Genomic DNA, 23,738 nt, shown 5'->3' on the forward strand with positions numbered 1-23,738 from the left:
ATCATCACAGCATATCATTTTATAAAAATTCTCTTTAATATTGTAACATATTGTAAATTTCAATCCTTTCAACCACATATTTTCCCATTGTTCCATCTGTATATTATAACCAAAAATTTTAGCCCACTTTATCATACATTCTTTCACTTCTTCTTCTTCTGTTTCAAATTTCAATAAAAGTTTATACATTTTAGCAATTACACATTCATCATTTGTACACAGTGCTATTTCAAACATAGCCCTACAATGTTCAAAACCATAATTTTTTTTGTCTACTTTAAATCTTTCTAATAATTGTAAATAAGAGAACCATTGACAACTATATCCCTCTGCCACCAGTTCTCCTGATTTTATTTTACATTCCCCTGACAAAATTCTAGTGTCTCACAATAAGTTAGCCATTTATGTTTACCTATTATTTCTCATCTATAAAATGCTTTTTGTGCTGAGATCCACAAAGGTGTTATTGGGCACAATCTGGGTTTGTATCTATTTCATATTCTCAGTATGGCACATCTAATATAATGATTTTTAAAATCCACATTGACTTTGCTGTACCACAAATATCCATGCCACACAAATCTTAGGTCATGCCCTTCTAACTCTAAGAGCCTGCTATTTCTCGACAGTACCGGCTCTTTCATCCAAACCAAACAGCAAGCTGCAAAATACAATTTCAAATCAGGTAAAGCCAATCCTCCTCTTTCCTTTGCATCGTAACACCTTATATTTAACTCATGATTTTTTTCCCCTTCCACACAAGTTTAGATATATCCTTCTGCCACTATTTAAATGGTGAATTAGTTGTCAAAACAGGTATTGTCTGAAACAAAAACAGCATTCTAGGCAAGACATCCATTTTTATCACAAAAATTCTCCCAAGCAATGACAGTTGTGATTTCTCCCATTTTAACAAGTCTTTTTTAACTTCATTCCATGTCTTAACATAGTTACTTTGAAATAAAATACAATTCATGTTTGTCACAGTGATACCCAGATATTTTACCTTCTTCTCAATCGTAAAACCCATTTTATTCATGAATTCTGTTTGATCTTCTATTTTCACATTTTTGTTAACATCTTCATGTTCTGTTTATTAATCTTGAAACATGCTAATGCACCAAATTCTTTTAATTTGCCCATTAATATTTCAATTCTCTTTAAAGGATCTTCCAGAACCAATATCAAGTCATCTGCAAAAGCCCTTGCCTTATACATTTCTGTTTAAATCTTTACTCCCACAATCCTCTCATCTTGCCTTATATCTCTATTCAGTATTTCAAGAACCTAAATAAACAGGACAGTGGGCATCCCTATCTTGTTCCTTTTTGCATTTCATAGGGTTTTGTTAGATCTTTGTTAACAATTATTTGTGCTTTCTATGAAGTGTAAATCAGTGTTACCCATTTATAAAGTTCTGTCCAAAATTCATATCTTCTAAAACCTTGAACAAGAAAGCCCAGTTCAAATTGTCAAAGGCCTTCTCTGCATCTAAGAAAATCAGTGTGGATTGTTTTTCACTATGTTGCTCCAAATATTCCAAAATGTCCAACATTGTACTTTAACTGTGTTTTATGTAAAAACCCACATTGATACTCATGAATAAGTTGCAAAATTATTTTCAATCTTCAGCTAGAATTGTTGTGAACAACGTGTAGTCATACAATAATGATATCAGCCTATAGTTTCTTGTTAAAGTCAAATTGTGTCCCTCTTTGGGTATTAATGCTATACTGGCCTCTTTCTAACACACTGAGATCTTTCTTTCCTGTAGGATAGAATTCATTGTGTTTTGTAAAGGTTGTAAAAGTTCATCTTCAGAACATTTATGATAAGAACTTGATAATCCATCAGGTCCAGGCACCTTTACTAGTTTAATCTTTTTTATAGCTTCGGAAACTTTCCTTATTGTTATAGGTCCATTCGTAGTCTGTCTCTGTTCCTCTGCAATCATCAGTAAATTTTGTTTCTTTTGATATTCATCTATTTTTCTCTAGAGAGATGTCACTTCTTTCATTCAAATTGGAATATGGCTACATTGTCCGTTAATACAGTGTCTCCCTCTTGTAATTTCAATATCATTTTCTCTTCTTTTTCTTTTTTGTAATTTATATGCCAGTGACTTCCTTGGTTGATTTGCAAACTCAACATTTTTGCTTTACATAATTCATTTTTATTTGTGTTTCTCTAACTGTTAACATATATAATTGTCATTGTAAAAGTTTAATTTGTTGAGAAATACTTATCTTCTCTGGAAATTTCTTTAATTCTTCTTCTTTTCTCTTTATTTCACCCAAAATACCTTTTGTTTTCCCTTGACTTTTCTTTTTAAGTTTACTATTGTGTTGTATAAAATAACCTGTATTAAAAGTTTTACTTGCATTCCAAACCATTCTCAAATCAGTGTCTTTATCTAAATTTTTTAAAAAAATCTTTTAATTTCTTTTTACAGTCCTCCACTATTGCTTCTTTCTGTAGCAAAAATTAGTTTAATCTCCATCTAAAAGAACTATATTTTCTTTTATAAACCAAACTCATAGGATTATGATCCAAAAAATTCTTTGATAATATCTCTACTTTAGGAACAGTAGTAGCCAAGTTCTTTGAAATACAAATTATGTATATTCTTGAAAAAACATCTATGTCATTCAGAAAAGTAGTATATTCTCTTGAATTGACATTTTTATGTCTCCATATATAAACCAGCCCTAAATTGTCCATCAAATCAAAGAAAACTTGGTAATTTGCCTTGAGTGATTTTAATAATTTTCTCAGAAATTCTGTCCAGTTGGGGGGAGTTCACTCTATTCCAATCCCCCATCAAACCCCAATTTTCATAAGAGAAAATTAATCTCTCTACAAGTCATTTATAGAACAATACCTTGTCCTCATTTGGGGCATAAATTTCCAGTATCAAAGTCTTAGTCCCATGCATATTAACTTCCACCCCAACAAATCTACCATGCTCATCAGTCAGTACAAGTTCTGATTTTAGTTGGGTATTTATATGCAAAACAATTCCATTTCTCCTTCTTTTTAAAATTTCTGCTGAAACTATTTTCCCAAATTTTTATAAATCAAATACTTTGTCCTTTTTTCTAATATGTGTCTCTTGTGGGCAAATTATATCTTGTTTTACTTTTTTTCAAATAATGAAATATGTTCTCCCCCCCCTTTGATAAGCATTTGCTCCATTTATATTCCACATTGAGCATTTGTATCCATCAAGCCAAAAATTTAGAAAAATTGATTCATGTAGCACCTAATTCAGCATAATTCCTTTCAGTTTTCTGTTGCACATTTTGGGGTTTATGTGTAGTCTCCTCTGACACCTCCATTTGAATCTCCTCCAATTTGTATTTGAATTTTTATAGAAATTTTCCTTGCCTTCTGGACAGAATTCAGTCAAAACCTCTGCTGTTTAAAAGTAAAAATCACACATTTCAATTTGTCCCATTGAAATAGATCTTTTTCTGCTTTAATCTCTCAATCAAAAAAGAATACTCTTTTCTCTTATGAAAAATTCTAATAGGAATTTATTTAAGAACACTTATATCTATATTGTCAATCTTCAATCTTGTATTGAAATGCTGCTGCAAAACTCGATCCCTTGTATTCTTCCTGACAAAGTGCACCAAAACATCCCTTGGAACGTTTCTTATTCTTCTATTTATTCTATATACTTTATGAATTTCTGCCTCTGTATCCATGTCATCCCAATCCAAAGAAAGAAAGAAAGAAAGAAAGAAAGAAAGAAAGAAAGAAAGAAAGAAAGAAAGAAAGAAAGAAAGAAAGAAAGAAAAGAAAGCTGAGAGTTTAATAAAATTTTCTCTAATATCTTCACTAGAATCCTCTGGTTATGCTCTAAATCTCAAACAAAATTCCTTCTCTCTCAATTCCAATAGAGCCAGATTATCTAGCTCTCTCCAATTCTCTGTCTATAATTTCTGTCTTGCTCTGCAAAAGTTCCACTTTATCATTAATTTGTTTTATATCTCCAGACACTTGTTTTACAGAACTTTCCATCTTCTTTCTTCTCTTCTTATCTTTACAAGTCTTTCATCCATTATTTTTCCCCCCAAAAGCTATCAATTTAGTATCAAGTTAACTTACTGCCCAGTTTCTTAAACACTTTCTGAAGCAAATCTGGTGTAATTCCTCTCTCTGCAGGTTGCTCTAGAGATCCTCCCCTCCCCTCCATTCTTACCTCTTATCTGGTGATTGCCATTATGATATTATAATCCAAAAATGAAAGTATCTCAAACAAAGGAAAAGAAAAAGGCAAACTTCCCTCTTTTTCTCTCTCTTTTGTCTTCCTGTGCCCTTAATACTTTTGTCTCAAGTGGCACTCTATAGTTAGTTAACATCACAGTCAAAATGTCCATAGTTACTGGCAGCATCACAGTCTGGCTCGTATTACCTTTTATTTTTTTGTTTTGTTTTGTAAAATCCACCAATTGCCTGAACTTTTTAATAGTAAACTGTTTAATAGTAAATTGTTTTCTTTTGTATATATTTTTTTAATCTTGGTAGGTAAAAATGGGATTCATGGGTGAATAGCAAGGCAAAAGGCATTGCTCACTGTGAAACATTCCCACAAAGGTCCTGTTCATTTGTCTAATTTAATTCCAATTTGTTCAAAAGCACTTGCACCAAAAATAATCTTGCAAGATAACTTTCTTTTATTTGTTTTAAAGTTTCTTACATCTACTTCTTGTTAAGCTTTTTGCCAAAAGTTTTTAAGTCTTTAAAACCTTTTTGTTTGTTTGTTTATTCCTTTAATCCAGAAAAAAAATTCACCAAGTAGAATTTTCTTATCCTGCTGCTCAAAAAATTTCTCTTTAGCTGTATATGAATTACATCCAAAAGTGGTTAAGAAATGAGGCTTGTGCAAACCTTATGTCCATATAGGCTGCATTATGGCTGTGAGCTTGATTGAAATCCTTTAACTCCCAGATGCTAAACTCATGACCGGACTGAAAAAACCTTAGTTCCTGCAATCTACTCACAAGGAAAAGCTGTCTGGGGTGCAAGTGGATGAGCTCATGATCTCTCCTTTTTCTGGAGAGAGTTTGCTGGCCAGAATTCACCATCTGGCCCCCAATCTCCATCATAATGCTATCCCTGCTACTTCAGGGATGTCTAGTTTGCCATGAATCCTCACTAGAAGTTCCAATCATATTGCTTCGTGATCCATTGCTAAGCCCAGGACAGGACACTAAAGACCTAAATTATTTAAATATCTCCTATATTATCTTGCCCATACATTAAACTTTGCAGAGGAGACTTTTCACAAGGTACAATCAGTGGAAGAATATAATTGTGCATATAGAACATGGTTTCTTGTGCTGAGTTTTACCATATCAGGTCCATGGAAACTAAATATTATCACTAGCGTGTACCTATTACCTGTGGGGGGAAAAAAAATAAATCTCAAGTATTAACCTCTGGCATGTATGTGCTGAACATCAATACCTGGTATTGATGACTGAACAAATATAAAAATAAAATTATACACTTCTTGTTAACCTTTGAAATAATTCACATTGCAATAATTTCATGTTCTATTTTTTTTCTGTTTTAATATTGCCATAGGTGAGCTATTATTTATAAAGAAATGTTGCAAAAATAATATCCCCTATTTTTTTCCCACACCTTAATAACAGTTCTTATCAATCCAAGCATTTTAGCTATTGAAGTTATTTATTGTATTTTGCTGAATCTGTTTCACTCCTGGTTTTTACATAGGTTTTGATTATGTTGTATAATACTATATTCTTTTCTTTTCTTTTCGTTTTTCTTTTCTGTTTTTTTTATCCTGCTGAATAGCATGAGTGAATAGCAAGGCAAAAGCCGTGGCTCACTGTGAGTAACATTGATGATTGTCTCAGATTCTTCCTCCCTCCCTGTCTCTCTCTCTCATATATATATATATGGAACTAACCTCAAGAAATATATGAGACAGATAGGAAGGCAGGCAGGCTTCAAATATTACTCAGCTGAATCAGTTTGTCATGGATGAATGGACCAACATTCCTAAATAGCAATGTCAGAGACTGATCACTAGATTTGTTACTGAATCTAATAGGTTAATTACTTTTTCACACTGAAAACGTATGTTGGATGAATTTGCTAATGAAATAAATGAAACAAGCACCAGACTTTTGTGTCATTCAAACATTCACATCCCTTTTATATCAGTAGACCAGTAGATCCCTTTTAGTGACAGGGAGACGGAGAGGGAGAGGGAGAGAAGTGGTTAAGGCATCAGGCTAGAAACCAGGGTACTATGGGATCTAGTCCTGCCTTAGGCACAAGCCAGCTGGGTGACATTTGGCTAGTCACTCTCTCTCAGCCCTAGGAAGCAAGCAATTGCAAACCACTTACAAAAAACCCTTGCAAGAAAACTACAGGGGCTAGTCCAGGAGTAAAAAAAACTGACTAGAAAGATTAGATAGATAGATAGATAGATAGATAGATAGATAGATAGATAGATAGATAGATAGATAGATAGACAGACACACACACACATACAGTATACAAACATACACATATGTGTTGCTACTTTCAAAACAGCTCTGCATGTCTGTTCTTCCCTTGAATTTGTACTGTCCTGAGATGTCTTGGTTTTTAATGGGCAATGCTCTGTGTAACAGCACTATGGCCTTTTTAGCATGTATAACCTAACCAGAATGTTTTATCTTTTGGGAGTTTATTTTGTGATGGCAGAATACAAACATGGAAAATAATCCCTGGGAGCTGTTTAATTGCAATGACTGGTGTTTGTTATCAGTCTTGTGAACAGCACTTATACTCTGGTATGCTTTTGCTAGGTGATAGCCCAGTGACAGTTGATATAGTAACAGCATTTGCAAAACCAGGGGATAATAACATTTCTAACAGGAGAGAATATATGTAGCTCAGAGTTGAATTGTTCACTCCTTAGTACTCTCTAAGCTTGGTTGTTTGCTTGCAGACATTTCATTTCCCAACAAGGTAACATCATCAATGCTAGTGAGTGTGGGGTTTGCTCCCTGTTAATATACAGTAGCTACAATAGAAAAATTTATATTTTTCAAACAGTTTTGGAAATCCCCAGCTGTAGGACTTCAAGGTCATAAACCTAGACTTAGCTGAATCAAGCAAATTCTGGATCTGAGCTCTCTTCTAAACTAAAACTTGATGACTTACATCTTTCCTTCATTTTATACTGTGCCTTATGCCTGCCTTATGGGTAAAACTATCCAAGCTTAGTAACAGGATGCCACAGTGAGCAAAAGGGGAAAGTAGAAGTATTCAAACAATGAAAGTTCAAAGTCAGAGACTATTTCAAATCTCTTACTGCTCAGGGAGAAAAAAAAGTCTTTCTTGTAATGTTACAGAGATCTGGCTTGCAACATTTCATTTGGTGGCTTTGGTAAATGCTTAGTGATTATGTATGGGTCCAGTTGATTCCTGATATTCAAATGACTCAGAAAGCCACATTGGCTATATATTGGAACAGAGTGTGTTATGCTTCTCTAAAATTGCTGGTAGGCTAGATGTTTATAACCATTCAGCCTTGGGATTTTTTCACTATTGTTCAATAGTTACAAAGTATAAAGTGTAGGTGAACCCCTTCCAGTCATATGATTTTTAAAGAATGTATAGCCCTTCAAGGTATTGGACATTTGGGATCACTCTAATGGTGAAACTTAAGCAATGAGTAACTTTCAGTTTACCATATATTTTTCCAAGCAGAAGATCCTACAATGCTGAAACTAGGTCACAGTGTTAGTGCTATTCTAGTAATTCTTTGTTCCAGTCAGAATATATATATTCTATCCTTTTGATATATTTATCATTCATTTCTTAATTTGGGAAACTGATTTGGAAAGAAAGAAAGGAAATAATATCATCATCACTACCAGTCTCTTAATTTGATACAAACAAAATCTAAGGGTCATAATATTATGTTATAAAAAGATAATCATAGAACCCAGATTTTTTTCTTTAAAAAAATGAGCTAAATTATACCCATAAGGACTAAGAAAAATAAATAATTTTGCCCAATGCTGAAAAGACAACAAAGTGCATGTAATATGGACTTCTGTGGGAAGATTCCCATAACTAACATAATATCATTGAAATGGGCTGCCTGACTCACATTATACAGCAGGGAAAACTCAGAGAAAGTCCCAGAACTGAAGATCTTAATTAATGAATAGGTATAAACAGGCAAAGGTGGTCCTTTAATTACTTTGGTCCGGAACTATGAAGGACTTTATTAAAGGTCAAAAACAGTACTTTGAATTGTACCCAGGAATGGACTGGGAATCTGTACATTATGTTTATAATATCCCATCCTAATTAATAAACTAGCAGACATAATCTGAATTGTGATTTCTGAATTATCAAAGGAAGCCCTATGTAGAGGTCATTAGAGATCACTTGAGGCCACACTATATTCCAGAACAATAGAATAGAAATGGAAGAAAGTAATGATAGTGGCAGTAGTGCAGGAAAATTAGTACAGGTTCCAGGAAGCCAAAATATGAATAGATGAAGTTTGCAGGAATAATGGGGCTGGAAATACACTTCATGTATAGAAGCAAATATGTATGTTAAAGAAACAATTAATCTGAAGGTGAGATCTGTGTAAATAGGGAGTAGAAATAGCAACAGCATAATAGTTGGGTGGCTGTTTAGGACTAATTGGGAAAAAAATGCAACATTTTTCTTTGTGTGCTTAAAGAGAATCATTTCCAAAATGTGAAATAGATCCACATTCACTTAGTTGCATTCTGTAAGAATTGAATATGTTTGCCATAAACTCCTTGGTAGTTCTTTCTGCTACCACCTATCTTCCAAGGATCACATCAGGCTGTAACCTTCCCGTAACCCCCAGTATGAGGGAGATTAAGCTCTCAGTATTTTTATTGCTTTCCTTGTAATAAAGTGAACAGAGGAAGTGGAGGGAAGATTACATACCATGTGGTATAAAGGTGTGTAGCTAGAGGTTTCATCCTTCCTTTCCCCTTTTGGGAGATAGAGCAATTTCACAAGAGGAAAAACAAAATCAAAACTTTTTTTTTTAAGAGATAAATTATTAAATTATTTGTTATATAATGTTAAATATCCAACCCACAATCCTTCAGTGTTGAAGGTGGTAGATATAGCTTAATTAAAATAGAAAATAAAATTTATCTGATAACATAATGATCTGAGTAGATTACAAAATAGTACTGAGTTTCTAAAAATTACATTTTTTCTCATTCCTATTTTTCTGATTCTGGGGAAAAAAACAAACAGAATCTCAAAGCGAAGTTCCCTTCTTTTCCTTAGATCTCTCCAAACTACTTGGGTAATTCCAGCTGTTTATTATTGCTGTGAAAGAGGTGGTACAATCTTTTTTTTTTCCCAGCTCAGGGATCACAACTTCCTTTTCTATTGGATAGATTGATTACTAAGCATACATGGGCTTCAAGGCATCTGTTTTGAAGACTTAAATTCATAAGAATTTCTGTTATGGAGAATAATGATTTCTCTTTTCAGATGTTATACAATCATCCATCAGTGAACAATCCTCAGTAACTTCCTTATAAAAGCAAATGGTTTTCATTGTGAAGAGATTTGTGCATGTGGTATCTATCAGTCTGGATGACTGGCTACTAAGAACAAATTTTTGGAATTCAAAACTACTATTCATTGTAGTCAACAAATACATCACTATAGATACAGTAGATGAACATGCAGTACCTTAAGGCCTTTTGATGATGTGGTGCTTCCTTTCTTCTCCTTTTACCTAATTCTAACCTCACATCATATAACACATTTTCTTTTTCCTTTAATTTTCTATTGGACAGCAGAAATGGTGAAACTGTGTATAGAAGCAGAACATTAAAATCTTACTTTTCCATCTAAACCTTACAGATTTTCCTAATGCAAAACCACTTCTTAATACCCTTAAGGATGTATGGAGGATTTCAAAAGACTAGTTAGGCCATCTCAGTCTCATAGCAAATGAGGCAGAATGGCTCTTTTGCCTGAGATGTACAAACTTGATCAGACTGCTGAAGCAACACACAATCTGTCACATCACTTTAGAAGTGTGTCTGCCTCTTGCCAGCAGCTGTTAGTCTAGTGCCTCGAGCTTGATCCCATTAAAAATTGTCAAAAAATCCTATCAACCCCAGTGGACATAGGATTGTGACTTAGATTTTTAGCCTGATAACTGTTTTAGCGTAGCCATTTTAGCACTTGTGAAGCTGACATGCTACTGGCAAGTAGGACTATTTTCAGCATGGCAGAGAACTACTCAATTCTTTTTACTCTCCTGTATGCATTCAGTCTATCCAATAGTCATCACATGCTAACATTTTATAATGCATTGACCCTGATGAGATCAGAAATGAGAACTGAAAATTATACACCTCAGGGGCTAAGTAGTTGCTACATGCATATGTGAGTGATAAAACTTTACTAATGTCTATCTCCCATCTTTACCCAGTAATGTAAAGGAAGGCAGAGGAAGAAAAATCTGTTTCAGGAACTCTGCCCATTTCATATATCAAATGCACATTTATAAAGGAAATGCAGCTCAAGATGCATAATTTCTGGGGAAAAGGGTAGTCAAAAGGTTGCATGTGCCTCTACTGATTTTCCAGGTTTCTTCAAAATAATTAAAAAAAAACCCTAATCTGAATTATTTTATTGTCCTTTTAAAAATATATACAATCTTCAATATTATCACAATGCATTTACCTTATAATCTGCATTATGATCACAATAGCCTTTACTTGCACAAACTGTATTATAATTAAAGCTGCTGCTGAAGTAGTAATAATCCAGGAGATTTAATTTCTTGTGCAGGTCTGTTTGTGCTGTTATTATTCAAACATACGATGTCCAATTTTATCCAGTTTGATATATGGTGTAAAAACAGAAGGGCTGGATGTTCAGGCCATTGCAGATGCTACTAGGAAAACCAGAATGCATGCTTGGTGGTACATACTATTGAATTAATTTGACAGCATCCACCTTTGAATGTGGATGCATTCAGATTCCTCCCCCCCTTCCCCCCCAAATTTGGAATTGCATTGAAAAGTGATTTTAGGGAAGTTGTTCTGATAAAGAAGAATATGAAATGAAATAAATCCTACTCCAGGTTCTAGCATGGCAATCAACAAGGCGAGGCCAGTTCTGATAAGACATACTAAGGAAAACAGATGTAAGTGAAAGCACATAAGGCAAAGTCCAAGCAAAGCATGCAGCACTTAGATAGCAAGCTCAAACTGAGACTTAAATTGACTACTAGCTGCATCTGGGCATGTAGGATCACATCTAATATTCTCCAGTTGAAAAGGGATTACTCTGCACCAGTTCCTTCTGATTCCAGCATTGGGAATACACTATATACTGTAGAAGCTCTTTGCTGAAGTCCTTGACCTCACTAAGCCACAGATAACTGCTAGGTGTTTCAAGTGGAATATTATGTCAGCCAAAAAGTCCAAGCTAGTTTATTTTATTGTATTAGCTAAATTAGCTTCTTCATAGGTCTACAGCTTGATACAACTTATTTTGATTCAGAATCAAAACATTTCCATCACTCTGTATGTTTCCCTTTAAGACTTCCTCTCTGCTTGTCCAGCTACTTGTTCAGTTCAGTTCAGTTCTTTTGTTATTTTAACAAAACAACAACACGTGTTTCATCATATTTCAAAATATATATAACAAAATTACATTTCAAAATGTGTTGTATGCTCCCCTTGAATTGAAACATAAGCTTTGGGGTGATGCAAACTTTTCATCAGTCAGCCAGACTGAGCTCTGATTTGTGGGGGAGCAGGGAAGGCTATTATGTTCTGCTGCTGGTTTGTGGTAGTAACCTTCACTGATATTAGATGAGCTAATATGACCCCTGGCAACTGTCAATGGAGGGTCACAGGATATGGGTCTAACTAGAAGTGTCCCTAGTGGCTCCAGAAGTTGTTCTTCAACATCTTGTCCTACCAGATACTTATCAGCAATGTTAGCTGTGACTACACAAATGTCTGTGATTCTCCCCCTGAAATTGTCCTCCTAGGATAATCATCTTCATCCATCAACCCATCAGATTCTGATCCAAATTCTGTGACAGGGTGTAGAACTAAAGATATAAGCATCTTCCATTTATCTTGGTCGTAAAATGCTTTCATACAGTACCTGGGTTTGGTTGAGATTTTAATGTTAAATAAAGTGGTGTTTTTGTCAATCATTTTATAGGAAAATTAATCTTTTTGTTTCTATTCCATATTTTTTTATTTCCAGCAAGCAGCTTTTGGACATGCATACATGCACCTGGCAAGTACAAACCAAAAATAGGCACTTTGCTATTGTTCAATGAATTGTTAAAAATTGTTTAAAATGCTACTGAAGTCTGTCAGCAACTCAGTACCCATACTCACTAAAATGGCTCAAGATTAATAGCAGCTAAACACGAAGGCCTCCTTTTTTTCTAAATAAAAGCCATAGAACAAATTCAGTATGATAAAGAGAAAGTTTCCTGATCAGGATTCAGTAAACTCACAGTTGTTTTAATCCTCTATGCCCTTTTAAAATCAAGAATTGATTCCTCTGTAGTTTGAGTCTGACATATGATGTGCTCTGTTCAAAATTGTTTTCTCTTAATCCTCTTTTCCCCCCTTTTTAATATAATAAAATGCCTTTGTCTGTACAAAACCCAGATAATTCCATTTATTTATTTATTGCATGCATATCCTTTTCCTTGTATGCTGAAAACAATGTACTGGCACAAGGAGTGTTTCTACTCATTTTAACTCACAATAATAAGCTTATTGAGTTAGCTGCAGTGAGAGAGTATGACTTGCCTAAAGTCACCGAGTCAGTTCTTTGGTTGAGTGGATGTTTAAATATGGATCTCCCCAGTCCAGATCCAAAACTTTAAACACTACATTATGCTATAAGTAGTCATTGGTTGTTGAAAACTGCAATAAATTAATAAACAAATAAATATAGATATCCCAATTTTCCCCCTTTTTCCATAACTTTCTTAGATATATCCCATTTTCCATTCAGCATTCCAATAGATAATTGATTATATCACTGAGTATGACTGATACTAGTGGGCTGAGTACATTTTCTCCAAAAGAAATCAAGATTAGACTCATTTTGCATTCAAATGGGTATGCTATATGATACATGCTCAGTTCCATTCTGAAGATAGGATGCTACCATTATTAGCATTTACAAAAGTAGCCATCTAGTATGTTATCCATCCATCCATCCATCCATCCATCCATCCATCCATCCATCCATCCTATTACGGTTGTATGAACTGGACATTCTCCATCATAAGAAGGTGCTCTATGCTCCAGAGATGATGCACTGTGCCTTAATAAGACACTTGGTGCCAAAAAAAAAAAAAAAGACTCTTGCACAGAGTGGTCTCAAGAGGAGCTTCAGTTGAATCTTTGATTAAAGCAAAATTCTCCTTTGAGGCTTTGCATTTCTCTAGAGACTGTTACTTTTTTTATTGAGTATGATCCCTCTGGCAATACTAAAGAATGTACAGGCTTTGGAAGGTGAGAAATCTAGGCCTAACACTACCATTTTTAAGACAGGCATATAATAAAGCAACTAATATATTTCTTCTTTCTACGTTATGGGAAAAGGAAAATTGGAAATAGAGCCTTTGTGGAGGAGACATTTCTCCCACTTAAGCCATCCTTCCAGCTATGTAGACCAGCAACTCATAGGTGTAGTTAATTACAGGATAATAATTTAGCAATATAATACAGCTCAGTACCTTCATAAGACAATACAGGGCCAATACAATATAGGACATGGCTCTTCCATATCTTCTGGACTTGAGCTACGAAGACCAAAAGCCAAGGTAAAGTACATATTCCCCACACACCCTTATTACTCAGCTCCCCTGGAAGTGGGAAGCTATGGCTATCCAGCAGTTCCTGAACTTTCACTCCCAGCAACCCAGCCATTATGGCCAATGAAATTCAGCAATATCTGAAAAATCAGAGGTTTTTCATTCCTGTGTTAAGACATCATTCTTAGCAGATCTTCTGGGACAAGATGGCCTCAGTGCAGGTCCTCAACCAATAGGTTTTAAAATAACATTTAAAAAGTAATGAAACTCTAAAGCTCTGGTCTTGTTATTTTGTGAAATTCCCCATTTGGGCCTTCCTATTGCTGCAACTCTGATGTAATGATTTCTTGATATTTGTTAGTCAGATACATGTCCCCAGTTAGCAAGTTGCATGGGAGGATTGTCTTCTATTTTGAGTATAATAAAATGTATAGGCCAGGTTAATAGTAATGGCTTTTGAACATTTGTTTTATGAAACATGCCCTGTAACACAATATGAACAAGGTTTACACACCAGGTAGATATTTCATCAAGTTCTACGGGTCTCAGCTGCTGCATCATTTTTATTTTCACACATCAAAGAAAGGAACACTGAAGCAATTAATCATGTTCTTGTTTATTGTTTTGGATTAAATGCATTTTACACACTTTTTGTTGTGGCATTTAATTTAATTACAAATTATTCCCACACGATTCTGTCATTACATTACTACATTAGCAGAGAGGGATGGATCAGAGAGAAATAAATGTGGTTTACTATTGTAATAAGGGTTATTTTTGGAATCAAAGGAAACATAAGACACATTATTTATCATTCCTACTTTTAAAATGATTTAACAGCAGAAAATCATTTGGAAACATGTTTGGCAATGTGCAAAAACAATTAAATTGTAAATGCTTATTGTCTAGTGTGCATGAAGGCTTATGGGTCTTTGCTATGGCAAACAACCAATTACCAGAGCAGCCAATTCAATATCTAGAATTCACTGAGAAAATGTGCTGAAGGGATATACACAACATAAAATTAAAACAAATTTTCTGGTTTCTTAGACAGATATGTCAATTAATAGAGGGAGAGTGCCTGATCACAAACACTGTACAGAACCAAAGACCATGTTGTCTAAGATTTTTCCTGAGGATTTACAAGGCATTTTAAGTAACAGTTTTAATACTGGAGAAAAATGTTATAAATTTTTCATCTTATTTATACTGTCACTCTATGAAAAAAATTTTTTATCAGTAACAACTTGGCCAAGAATACTTGTACAAAATTACTTTTCTGTTGCACTTTTACTGCCAACCATACAGCTGGATTATATAAGCATTGCCGAAAGAAAGAAAGAAAGAAAGAAAGAAAGAAAGAAAGAAAGAAAGAAAGAAAGAAAGAAAAGAAAGGACTTACTGATAAACCGAGATATGAATTAGTGAGTGAAGGCACACTAGAGAATTTGGAAAACTATTCCAACATTGTATGTTAGTGAATGGGTGGTTGGAGAAATTAAGGCATAGAAGTAATAGTAGTATGAGGAGGTTTTACTGCCTCTCTTCACTCTTACACCACTCCCAGTAGCTTCCTCAGATGCCAGCACCACAGAATCCATGCAAATAGGAACACTAAAATGATCCCTGTTCTCAGCAGAGAAACAGAGAAGGAGAGTTCATTTTTCTATTGTGTAGCTCCAGGACACCTAGCCAAGACTAAAATCCTACCATGTCATCATACAAAGCATTTTCATGCAATTCTGAATTACAGGCAATGTGGTATAGTGGTTAAGGTATGGAATTAAGACTAAGAAAATCCAAATTCAAGACTACCATCTGTCCTGGAAATTTATTACATTATATGACTTTGAGGCAGTCATGACCAACCTATCTCACATTATTGTTTAAAGTTAATATTAGAGGAAAGGCAAGGTATGAATTTAATGACCAGAGAAATGTCAAATGTCTTTTGATACCAAGTGTACCAAAAGTCAGGCCCCATGGGCCAATCACAATATGTTTTATTATTATTATTTTCTTTTTCCAGAGAAATGTTACTGGATTTAAGAATGTTTAAAGATGATTATGTGTCAAACAAGTAAGGAAGTATTTAGAAGAAAATGGCAACCATTTAATGTAAGTTAAATAATAAATTGTCTATGGAGCCTGAATTTTGGTATATCCTATATACATCTAAGCATATTTTGTGAATCTGAAATCCAGCTATACTTTCTATCTTCTTTTAGTTATACGCAAGATGGAAGAAAAGCAACCATGATGAAATCTAAGGAACGTAGAGTCCTTTCCTTCTGTAAAACTACACCATTTCCATTCCACATTAGACTTCCTGGAATATATTGATTGGCGGACATGAGATTATGTATTGGCAGAAGGACTTTTGGAGGTCTTTGAAGGCCCCCACATTCATACTGGAAAAGCTAGGTCCCCTCTAGCAGTCAGTTTCACTTGCATGCTTAGGCATGAAAAATAGCCTAAATCTGCTCTATGATAGTGTTAAATATGTTCATTTACAGTTCCCCTTTTCTCCTATTTTTGTGACTGATTTCTTAATATATGCTTAATTGAAAGCAAACTTCTGAAATATCTTTTTTATGCATCTTTCTTTTTTTCAAAATGTACACATCTTATACATGTGTTTTAAGTTAAATGATGCACTCAGTTCATGACTATAATCAATGTTATGATGGAGTTTACACTGGCACATCATGGCATGACAAATTTCTGTTTATACCCCTACTATTTATTGCTTAGACTTCAGTGTAGCTTTGATCAAGTCATTGCCTCTGCCCGCTTCAGCTCTAGTCTATAAAATAATCCCATGTTATAACCACAATGAATTGATTCATTCATGCATCTACCTTGATTCTTAACTCAGCAGCTGAATTACCTGTTAACATTTGTGGTGATTATGGTGAGAACATTTTTAAAGTAATTTATCTGAAGTATAGAGCCTTATTTCACACAGAACTTCATGTTTTACTCATCACATGATTAATATCTTTGTGCAAACATTACATTTCAAGTTTATTTAGGGGAAAAAGGTATGAAGAATTTATGACTTAAATAGAAAATACAGCCTGCAAGCTTAGCTTCAGGTTCCAAGACATCTGGCAAAATGTGTCAGTCAGTACATATAACAGAATTTAGAGATGACCTTGGGGAAGGGATATTAAGGAGGACTTGGAGAAATGATCTCGTGGTCCAAAGATTGAAGCAAGCATAAGGAAGGAAAAAACCAAACCAAACCAAAAAACCCTTCAAAATAACCTTGCCTTAATTTTGTTTAGCATAAGATGGGACAAAGAGAAAAACTTACACAGGCTTTCAACTTTCTGTTATTACATCTTACAACAGTAAAATAGCACTGCTGGATTCCTTGTGGTGTTTGTTTCTTGACCTGGCTACTTAAAGAGCCGATATCAATCTAAAAGTCTCACTACTTTCTCATCAAGCCTTGCTTTTAGATCTTGAAGATGGTAAGAGGACCTCAGGGCACCCTACTGTCTACAGAACAAGTTGTCAAGGTATTATTAGAACATCAACAGCAAGTGGATACTCATATAACCAAACTGCACAATGTCATGGTAGAACTAACACAGCAATTGGGGCGAGGGCTGCCTCAACCAGGGGGGCTCCACTACTTGCGGCACAATTAACACTGCTTTCTTCTCACGGAGGTCTAGCACTCTGTCTGACTCTTCTCTGCCAGGCTTGTCTACTGACCTTGTTTAGCTGCCAGTTTCCTTTGGAAGTGTGGTTTGGAAGTGTGGTTCTCAGCATGACAGCAATGCTAATGCCTCATTTTAGCTGACAGAAGCTGCAGATTCATGACTTATGAGGCAATAGCGCTAGTTCATCACCTGTTTGTTTCGTATCTAAGGATAAAGCAAATTTTCTTTGCCCATAAAGAGTATGTTTAGTGGTACTCAAATGCCTAATATGCTAATGATTAAATTTCCAACTCACAGCATGAAGAATTAGGTGTGAAGATACTATTAATACTAATGAGAAAGCTGTGCTTAATTTCCTGCATTAAGAATGTACATCTTAAAGAATGATGCAAAAGAACTGTTTGACAGTCCCATGCAGTTAAAAGGCTAATTTCACATTTTTCCTTTTATACTCATCAGTATTTTATTCACACACACTTTTAATATTCTTGTTGCCTAAATTGTATATTAATGGATTTTTTTTTTAGTTGCAGTAGCTGAAAGGCATGATTCCAGTAATGAGAGAAAATAAGCAGAATGCTTGATGAAGTGGTGGCTCAGCTACATAACAACAAGCAGACTGTTTTATCAACTTTTTTTTTTTTTTAATGCTTGGTAAAGCTGCCACAGATCGTCATCTCCTGGCCAAGATATAATATTTTATTATATCCAACTAGAACGTCAGGTTCAGATCAACCCAAATGTTGTGAAAGTATAAAATACAGTATGAAGGATAAGCTAACTAAAGAAAAACAAAAAACTGTAAAAATATGATGGCTATAAAATTATTTCACACAATGATTCTATTTCCAATCTTTCCTTCAGGAAGTCCAACCAACCAGCTGATAATACAGAAACTGCTAGGATCAACATTTACCTAGATGGAAGTGATTAATCCTTTTAAAACTAAATTTATGCAGGGTAAGTTTTTGTTAACAAAGCCATCTATACTCAGTGAAAGCAACATCATCATCATCATCAACAACAAAATTAATATTCACAAGCAGTTCATTCTACAAACACTCTACTGATAAAATGGAATCTGACGCATTTTTTTTCTTTCATATGTGAAAATAATTGTTTAAGATCATCTCTGTTCAGAACTGCTAATGAAAATTAGATGTTTTATATGAATAGTACCAGATCTATGGTTAAATCAGTTTGAACTACATTTGTAGTTTCATTTCCCCCTCAAGTCCTACTGTGCTGCCTCATCATTCCTGGGAGGGATGAGCAAAGAATGCTGAGAGTGTTTCCAAAGAGTATATAATCCCAGCAGGGTCACCCAAGGTATGAAGGTCATCTCAGCTGCCCAGCTAAGGCAAGCAGGGACCTAACTTGGGTAGCAGAGATATAGCAACACACTGGAAGCAGATGATCATTTTAGTAACAATGGCAAAGGCATCAATTCATACTGTGTGGGAGAAGACAATGTTAAACCACTCCTGTATTTTTAACCAAGAAAACCAAATAGATAGAAAATATAAATAGATTGATGATACAGTGCTGGGTAATGGAGCCCTCAAATCAAATGGTACTCAATGTGCTGCTGAGGTGAAGCTGAGGATCTTTCAGAGTACTAACTATGTTTATGACATGGCTTGATAAAAGCCTTTGGGATGTCTAGTTTCTGATGTTGCCATGAGGAAAAACAAAAACAAAACCAAGTTAGACAGAATTACAGTGGGAACTAAGAACACAAGAAGATAAACATGGGAATGCTCAACACAGTGAAAGATGAATGACTCAACCATACATTGTCAACTTAGGCATCAGCAAATTTACTACTCAAGACATGAAAAACAAAGAAGGAACAGTGTTTCTTTCATGGTCAGAAAGGATATAGCCAGGACAGTACTTGAATATAATGCAGTCAATGACCAAATAATATCAAATGGATTTTGTGGACAACCTTTTAATATGGAGATCATCCAAGTTTATGATCCAATTACTGTTCTAGAAAAAGAGGATGATGATGATGATGACTTTCATAATCAAGTTCAATCTGATATCCACAGAACATGCAAGCAAGATGTGTGGTTTGTGGTTGTAGGCTGGAATGCCAAAGTTGAAAATACTAAGGAGGAAAACATATACAGGTCCCATAGCATACCCACCCTGCTGGACATATAATCACAGACATTTGGTTCTGCAAATAACTTGGTCCCATTCCATGAAGGGCTTTATAGGTGTCAACCAGCACCTTGAAACCTATTGGGAGCCAGTGAAGTTAATGGAGCAGTAGGAGAACATAGGAACTGAGATGTGGCAAAGCATCCTGGATCAGTTGTAGTTTCTGTGTGAACTTTACTTGGGAGGTGATCAAAGCATGAATGATTGTGAGAAGTGCCTCCCAATCTGAGAAAGGGCACAATTAGCACACAAGATGGATTTGTGCAAAAGTCTTCCTGATCATGGCTGCCACCTGCTCTTCAAACAGGACCTACACATGTCCACTAGGACACCCAAATTCCACACCCATTCTGTCTGGAGCAGTTCTACCCTATAGATAACTAAAGATGGAAATCATCAGTCTATGGGACCCTAATACCCAAAGCTACTTGGTCTTGCTTGTGTTGAGCTGGAGCCTACTCTTCTTCATCCAGATCCCCACAACTTTCAGGCACTGAAAAAGAAATTCAACAGCATCACTAGGCTGGCCGTGACTAGGGATGTATAACTGAGTATCACCGGCATAGTGATGATATTTCACCCATGCTGGTGAATGACCTTACTCAGTGGTTTCATGTAGATGTTAAATTAGAGCTGGCATAGCATAGAGCCCTGAGGGACCCCACAGAAAAGAGTTCTTGGCCTAGGTCTTGCTCTCCCCTTCTCATCAACACCAACTGGAACTAGCCCTGGAGAAAAAAGGAGAACCAGCACATCACCCTGTTCCCCACTCTCAACCCCTTGAACTGGTCTGGAAGGATACCATGATCAATTATATTAAAGGCCACTGAGAGGATGGATGCACCACCCAATCCTTGAGTTCACCCTCAAGGATGATCAGTGCTGCCTTGGTCACATAGCCAACCCTCAAGCCTGACTGAAAATATTTTAGGAAACCTGCTTCCTCTAAAGAAAGGATTTTTTGGAGGCAAAACAAAAATTGTCCCATACAGCTAGGTCCAGCAGAGGTTTCTGGAGAAGACAGTGGATCACCGCCTCCTTCAACCTTATTAATTAATTAATTAATTAATTAATTAATTAATTAATATTTCAAATTTGTTGCCACTCATCTCACCCCCCACTCTCGAGGATGACCCCGATCTCTCAAGGATGAATAAATCAAACAAAGATGGAAGGAATAAACTGAAATTCTATATAATAGAGAGGTCAACATTCAAAAAACCTTGGAAGATATTCTCCACTTACAAGAACCTTTAGTACTAGAAAATGAAGCTACAAGAACACTCAGGTCATTACTAAGTCAGATGGCTTCAGGAACTGCTGAAACGCCCAGAGAAATATGAGAAACAATACAAGAATAATCAGTAAAATTCGACCAAGCTGTGACAGCAAATATGAAGAACAGCGGCCAAGAGATTGGAGGTTATCAGTCTACATACCAGTATCAATGACAGGAAATCACTGTCTGCATTACTGATTATAAAAACGTCTTTGTACTGATCATGCCAAGCTGTGGAATGTGCTTAGGAAAATTGGAACATGTCATTGTCCTTTTGAGAAACCTATACAGAAGGCAGGAAGCTGCAATCTGGATGGAACTTGGTGAAGGAGAGCCGTTCCAGGTTGACAAAGGAGTAACACAATGCTGCATAATCTTCCCTTATTTATTCAACCTATTTGCTTAATATAGAGTGAGGGAGGCTGGACAGGGGGGAAAAAAAGTGATTTTAAAAGTGGAGGAAGATGGAAATTGCTCCAGCATCTGTGTCCTGCAAAGTAGAGGCTTCAATACTGCAAGCCCCAAGTTTCCACTCTAGTATAGATGATGCTGATTGTAACTAGTTGCAGAAACTGGACTACAGAGGATCAATAGCTAACTATTGCTGAGTAGATCACTCCATAGTGCTCTTCCAAACATATTTACACTTGTTCACTTCTCTGCTCTGTGGTCCTCTACATGGTGGCAGTTATAATTTCACAGAGTACATGGACACAATTATTGTTCTATACTCAAGCTGCCAATGTTTTCTGTTCTTCCCCTCCTTGGCCATGACAGTGACATTTTTGCTTCCAAACACTGGGTCAGTTAGCATATTATTAGAAAGTGTCCACCAGCTATTCCCAGTTTTAATTCTAGGAGTAGCAATGGCACTGTTCACTGTGTGGGAAAGTGTCATTAAGATAAAAAAGCTACAGAATTCTGAAATGTGTTGCATATTAACAAAGGTATAAAAATCATTAACAAACATCTCACTGTATGTTGATTTCAAAACTGATCATCTGAAATCTTAAAGTGTGATTACAATAAATAAATAAATAAATGAAAATATATTTATTATTTTTATGTAAAAGATCACGTCCATGAAGCATAGATTGTTAAAACTGGATGCCTTTCAATTAATTGCTCTTCACTTCATCTATTAATTATTCATTATAGCTTATGCGTTTAAAGAGATCTCAGTTTGATATTTGCCTCATGTCCATAGTCACTGAACCTTGGACTGATAAAATACTAACATGAAAAAGTATTTTCCTGAAAGCTCTGAACATACCAAACATTTCTTATTCCTTTAACTTTAGGCATGCTTAACTGTGTTACTTAGGAAAACTAAGGATATAAGAACTGCTGGTTCTCTTTGCCTATTGAACCCACAGTGTACTAGATAAAGTACATTAAGGGGGAAAAAAAACAATAATGCAAAAACAAATCAATTTCCTTCAATTGTCCTTCCATTTTTAATGCTCCAGAATAGAAATGTATGCCTATATTAACTATCTGTGTAAATACCCACCAGAAAACTTTGAAATTGGGTTAGGCACATATCTGTCAGAATGGTTCTGTTTCATTCCAAAATCACTGATAAAAATTCTCCAATTCCTTTTAGGCAATAGAGTCATGAATTAAGCATAATCCCAAGATTATCAATCTTTGACTTCTGAACTTTGCTGTATGCATCTTTCCATTGTGCTTAATTTGTGATTCCTACAAATTACATTCACAGAAGTGCTTTCAAGAGACTCTGATAGTCATAGGAAATATAAAGCATGTGTGGGGAGTTTTATTTTAGCTAGAAGGTTAGCACTCCCCTTGGTAAGGATAGAACAGGCCCTTGTGGCCTATGCAGTACATATATGATTAAGGTGCTTCCACTTATGTTGTGGCATCTAACAAGTTTTTTTTTCTTTTTTTAAATTGTAACGTATTTGATTGTTGTATCGCCCAGTCATTGAGATTCAGGCACCCTACAAGTTTAATCCCCTTCATGGATCACTGCCTTGTCGTGGTGAAGGGGCTTGTATAACTCAGTGAAGCCATGAGCTATACCGTGCAGGGCCACCCAAGACGGACAGCTCATGACAGAGAGTTCTGACAAAATGTGGTCCACTGGAGAAGGAAATGGCAACCCACTCCAGTATCCTTGCCAAGAAAACCCCATGGACAATGTCAAAAGGCTAAAAGATATGACGCCGGAAGATGAGCCCCTCAGGTCAGAAGGTGTCCAGTATGCTACTGGGGAAGAGTGGAGGGCAATTCCAAGTAGCCCCAGAAAGAGTGAAGCGGCTGGGCCAAAGCCGAAAGGACGTTCAGCTGTGGATGTATCTGAAAGTGAAAAGAAGGTCCGATGCTGTAAAGAACAATATTGTATAGGTACCTGGAATGTAAGATCTATGAACCAAGACAAGCTGGATGTGGTCAAACATGAGATGACAAGATTGAACATCGACATCTTGGGAATCAGCGAATTGAAATGGACAGGAATGGGTGAATTTAATTCAGGTGACCATTATATCTACTACTGCAAGAAACCCTTAGAAGAAATGGAGTAGCACTCATAGTCAATAAGAGAGTGGGAAAGGCAGTAATGGGGTACAACCTCAAAAATGACAGAATGATCTCAGTGCGTATCCAAGGCAAACCATTCAATATCACAGTCATCCAAGTCTATGCCCCAACCACTGATGCTGAAGAAGCTGAAGTTGACCAGTTCTATGAAGACCTACAACACCTACTAGAATTAGCACCAAAA

General features: G+C 35.7%; 1 non-coding gene across 1 annotated transcript; it reads left to right on the forward strand.

The window, feature by feature from the left end:
* Positions 1-22,766: 22,766 nt before the first annotated feature.
* LOC112540912 (U6atac minor spliceosomal RNA) lies at positions 22,767-22,890 on the forward strand. The gene has a single exon (XR_003084949.2). It is a non-coding gene; the product is annotated as a U6atac minor spliceosomal RNA (small nuclear RNA).
* The last annotated feature ends 848 nt before the right edge of the window (positions 22,891-23,738 follow it).

This window comes from Python bivittatus, unplaced genomic scaffold (genome assembly GCF_059951505.1).
Source record: "Python bivittatus isolate LINGU-HERP-01145 unplaced genomic scaffold, Pbiv_v1 ctg000350_np1212, whole genome shotgun sequence".
Lineage (NCBI taxonomy): Eukaryota > Metazoa > Chordata > Lepidosauria > Squamata > Pythonidae > Python > Python bivittatus.